Below are 5680 nucleotides of genomic sequence, written 5' to 3'. Positions count from 1 at the left end.
ATCCTCACTCCCCGATTCTTATGCCAGGCACTATTAATCTCCTGTGTCTATATCTCAGTATTGAACAAAGGGCTGTCCTGGAGAACTGATATTAACTCCTCATCTGAGAGTTTGTATTGTACAGGGGTGTAGTGGTTAAGGTATATGACTGGGCCACGCAAGGTTGGTGGTTCGATCCCCGGTGTAGCCACAATAAGATCTGCACAGCCATTGGGCCCTTGAGCAAGGCCCTTAACCCTGCATTGCTCCAGGGGAGGACTTTTCTTTCCCGGGCACGAGAGGTTTATCTTTATTGTTTTATCTTCCACTTCACGCAGATTAATCTTTTCCAGTACCTGGGCACAAATAGCATTTGTATGACTGAGCACTCATTCTTTTCTCAGAATACATATCCTTTGTCTGTACTGTAAGACTTATGTTTAATAAATCACATTAAACAAGATAAAGAGTTTTTACAGCCTTAAAGCACATTATTTTGGAATAGCTTTTTAGTGAATAATATTCAATGTGTGTTTATATATATATATATATATATATATATATATATATATATATATATATATATATATATATATATATATATATTTTTTTTTTTTGTAATGGTCATGTTCCTCCTTTTTCTGCTAGTTTTATCTAGCAGTTGTTTTGTTCATTGTAATTTGAATGATAAAAGAAAGATCATTCACAGAGAAAGATGTGTTATTTTTAGTTATTTGGAGTGCAGAACATGAATGATCTCTCTCTCTGCTATCCTGCCCCATTTACCTAGTTAAGCTATGTGTCATCATCACAATAAAAATGAAAGTGTATAATATTAATATAACATATATGGCTAGGAGAGAGCATATGCAAAGAAAACCAAATTGGCCCCAGAATAGACCCCTGAGGCACACTACACATATAGTATGGTGTAGAGAGTACATAAACTCACCAACGGAGATTGAAAATAGACTGCCAATGAGAAAATAATCAAACTAATTAATTAAGAATTGAAATTGCATGATCAACCATACTCTATGCTAAACCGAACAAGCAGCATTGTTTGCATTGAAAAGACAGTAGACCATAGGGATTATATACATCAAGTCAATGATTTCATCTATTCTACTATTTCCTGGCAATCTTCATCCAAGTTAAAATACTGTAGCTAAACTCAACTATCCCCTGATGGACAACATTTTGTACAGGGGAAGAATTCTGACCCCTGATATTGATCTTATTGACAAAGTGATACAGATATTAACACATATTAACACACATAACACATATTAAGAGGGACTTGTGAGTTGTGGCTTTTCAGAAATCAGATTATTAAAGAACTTTGCTCTCTCATATTTAACTGCAATATTACTTTTCAGCAAAAGATCCTTCAGAAAACTGGAATGAAGAATCAGCCCTGAGGCCTTTCCATTTATGGTTAGCTTTTTTAATAATCCCTTTTAAGGAGGGTATAAAATAATTGACCCACAGGTAATACTGGAAGAAGATTTCATCTTGGCTATGAATGGAGTAAGTGTATCTAGGGTATGCAAAGCATAAATTCAAATGAATCAGTGACTGGAAAGGTCCTGAATGGGAAAGTGAAAATTTTGAATTGTTTGAATTGATTATTTGTGATGATGTATGCAACATTTCTGGAATAAAGAAAATAGTGGAATAATTACCCAAATTTGTCTTTAATGTTTTAGGGCGTGTGGTATGTAGAAAATGAAAAGCTGATGAAATATTACTGTGCTTCAGTATTCCAGGTGGAATTCTGTATTCTGATGTGGGAATGGCTAGCTAGACAATTGTGCATACATAAAGCCTACACTTAGTCATTCCTCTGCCACATAAATACATATTGAATAAATATATATATTTACAATACATATTCTGTATTTATTTACTCCTTTGTGTGTATTAACTAGCAAGATGGATATACCCTAGAGTCTGCTTAAAATCTGTATGACTACAGCATCTTGGCCAAGTTGGCCATGCAATGGATGACATTTAAAAAAATGGTAATTCTTTACCTTAATCATGTTTTTGAGCTTCGGGTCATATGATTATAGGCAGCATGATCAGGTTCAGGAAACGGGTCTACTTTGCGATGAAACAGTCCATTAATGGAATTGAAATTGCAATGATGACATCATCCATCATATTGCCCAACTTTTCTTTGGCTCATCACTTGCTCACAGGATATGAAGATATAAACAATGAAACTTATTTGTGTTTAGAAAACTTGAGGTTCCCAGACTGCATCAGCACGACTGTATGTCTGAGGAGGTTTCTGGGTGATCAGTAGCCTGATTTTAATTGCTGATGCTGCTTGTTCAATCTCTCTCAGCCATGATTTATAACTTTTCCCTCGGATGTTTTAATAGTTTGTTGATCCAAAAGCAGCCGTTTTATATACCCAGGGGCCGAATCAATGGGGCATGCACTCAGGAATTACAACGCTTTACTTTCATTAATCATGCCCCATAAGCTTGCACATTGATTTGTTTTTACATCGATAAATAATAAATTCACCTTTTGAGCTAAAATAAGTCTACTTGTCATGCAGAACCACCCTCATTATAAGAGTCCCCTGCCTGTAATCAAACTATATCTTGACTGAACCTTCAAATCAAGCATTCAATGACTGTAACTGAATTTAATATCTATTGAAAATAATCATCACAGTTCTTGGACTTAAAACATTAAGTCCTTTATTGCACACATTGCCCATGAGTAGAATTTTATCTGATAAGAACCCTTGAATACACTCAGTGAGCAATTTATTAGGTAGACCAAGACACCAGCTTGTTAATACAAATATTTAATCAGCCAATCACGTGGCAGCAACTAAATGCATAAAAGCATGCAGCCGTGGTCAAGAAGTTCAGCTGTTGTTCAGAACAAATGTTAGAATGGGGAAGAGATGTGATCTAAGTGACTTGGATCGAAGAGACCATGGAATTATCCAGTGAGCAGCAGTCCTGCGGGCGATAAACCTGTTGTTAATGAGAGTGGTCAAGAGGAGAAGGGCCCAACTGGCTCAAGCTGACAGGAAGGTGACAGTAACGCAAACAACCACACATTACAACAGTGGTTGTAAAGGATGCAAGTGTGCTTATAGTTCCCAAGACAACAGCAACATACACAGGTACATGTCTTGAACATGAGTCTGTGTGTGTGTGTGTGTGTGTGTGTGTGTGTGTAAAGCACAATGTTATTATCATCCACCGATGTTAGTGTCAAGCAGGGAAGATCCATATGTCCATCACTTCTGGTCCCACAAATCTGATTACAGGACGCCGAGACCAAAAGAAGATTCTGGAATCAAAACCAAAACCGGGAGTCTGGGGACAAATGCTGGTAGAAATTCACTCACTGGACTGGTTCCCTGAAAAAAAAGCCCTGCCCCTCCCTCCAGCTTCAACTCATGGCAGGGGTGAAGGGATACTCAAAACCAGAGAAATTGCGTGGCCCTGCAGACATCCTGTCGCAACTTGGGCCAGTATATTTACAGGCAAATGTGGTGGTGGCTGATATTTAAAGTCGAGATAATGGTCTCCCATCAGACCATTTCCTCTCTGAGAGCCTATCTACGCCCATTTATCAAAACACCTTACATCTCCTCAGGATTAACTGCCATTTTGAATTGCCGTTTTTAACTGCCAAATGTTTCCTTCCCAGCACTCTACCCTTGATATTAGTGAGGGAGGTACTTTGCCCGTTTAGTCGTTTCTCTTAGTCTGATTGGTAGCAGCTTGTGTTTTATGTATCATTGCTGGCATGTGTGTGTGCTTGCATGTGATGAAGAACCATATTTTACTGTTTAGGTTTCAAAGGTTTTTTACAATATTTATTGATTCATAGATATACCTTTTTACAGAAACTCAGTTGAAATCATAGTGTGTGATGAAGAGCCTAGAAGCTAGAAACATTACTTCACGTGACTTGGAAGTATATGCAGTATAGGCGGGCTAAACTTAATAAAACATAATTTTTACTAGATGCTACATTGATACAATCAGTTGTTCTTATAATGTGCACCTCATGGGAATACATGCCCCTGCTTCTGTACAGCTCTTCCAGTCATGTTGTGTGATCACAGACTCATGGTACATGGCTGTTTGTACATACTGAGCATGTGAACACACTGAAGTGGCAATGCCGGGCTTGTGTCCTTCCTGTACAGATCAAGTGCACTGTGGCACAGCGCACACTGAGAGAGAGAGAGAGAGAGAGAGAGAGAGAGAGAGAGAGAGAGAGAGAGAGAGAGAGAGAGAGAGAGAGAGAGAGAGAGAGAGAGAGAGAGAGAGAGAGAGAGAGAGAGAGAGAGAGAGAGAGAGAGAGAGAGAGAGAGAGAGAGAGAGAGAGAGAGAGAGAGAGAGAGAGAGAGAGAGAGACCCTTTTATACTAATCTTCTTTGAAGTTTAGTTTCAAGCTGAAAATTAATTTGAGGATGTAAAGGTTTAGCTCTACTGTATTTGTGTTTAATCTGTATTAAACAAGTTGTATAATCGTGATAAATTAAATGAGATCAGACAACCTTCTGGTCCAGTTACAATTCTGGCAGTTAATGAGCACAACAAGATCAAAGAGGTATTCATCCAGAAGAACAGAACATGGCCCCCGTAACCCAGTTGAATCAGAGTTACTCGCAATTCAAGCAAGATTGCCACCACATTTATACATGTCTGCTTCTTCAATCGGTTAGGTAGTTTGGTAACACTTTACAATAAGTAAATTCCATGAATTGGCATTAACTAATGTAGTTGTTAACTAATTACTACTGAGAAGTTAATCTGTACAGCTGTTAAAGAGTTTGTACACCATTAATCCAAGTTAACAACACCATTAGTTACTGCCGGTTCATATTGGAATGAGAAGGTCAGTTAATGTATTTGTTAATGGTTTGGCGAGGTAAACAATCTATTCATACATTTGCGTGTTGCGGTATTATTATTTAAAAAAAAAAAGATAATAATAATAATAATAATAATAATTCTGATGATCAAATCCTTATCTTTGTTGTACAGGTAGCACTTGAAATTGTACTTTCAGCGCACTTTGGGTATGCACTTTGCGCTTTGTTGTACGTCGCTCTGGATAAGAGTGTCTGCCAAATGGCATTGATGTAATGTAATGCAATGTAATGAAATATAAGTTCATCCTACGGTTTGCTAATGTATAAATATCATTTAACAAATTTGTTTGTTAGTTGTTAACAAATGCATTAACTAATGTAGATAATTTCATGCTTAATAAATGTATTTGTCCATCATTACTTGATGTTAACAATTACATTAATGAATGTGAATTTATGAACCTTACTGTAAAGTATGGGGATAATTTTTTTTTTTGGTCTGTATTTTAGGAGTGTATTGTGAGTTTACATCATTGCAGCCATTGTAGAAGGCCCTGCCCTGGCAAACATCTGACAATAAACACTCAACGGCCAGGAAAATGAAACTTGATAATGTAAAAAATGAAGGGGACAGATAAGAAACAAAAGCACAAATTAGTACCCAGCACATTTCGACAGGGCAGCCTGCAGTCTCAGAAAAATGTTTACTTCAATCACTTACTCAGTTTATAAGTCTTGATTTTTTTCTTTGGACATTCAGGTCTGGGCTCCAGCTAGGGATCTAGTAAATGCAATCAAAGTGTCTGAGCTAAGTCAAACTAGATTTCAGATTTTAGA

Source organism: Conger conger, chromosome 8, assembly GCF_963514075.1.
Source record: "Conger conger chromosome 8, fConCon1.1, whole genome shotgun sequence".
In the NCBI taxonomy this organism is placed as follows: domain Eukaryota; kingdom Metazoa; phylum Chordata; class Actinopteri; order Anguilliformes; family Congridae; genus Conger; species Conger conger.
This window is presented reverse-complemented; position numbering follows the sequence as displayed.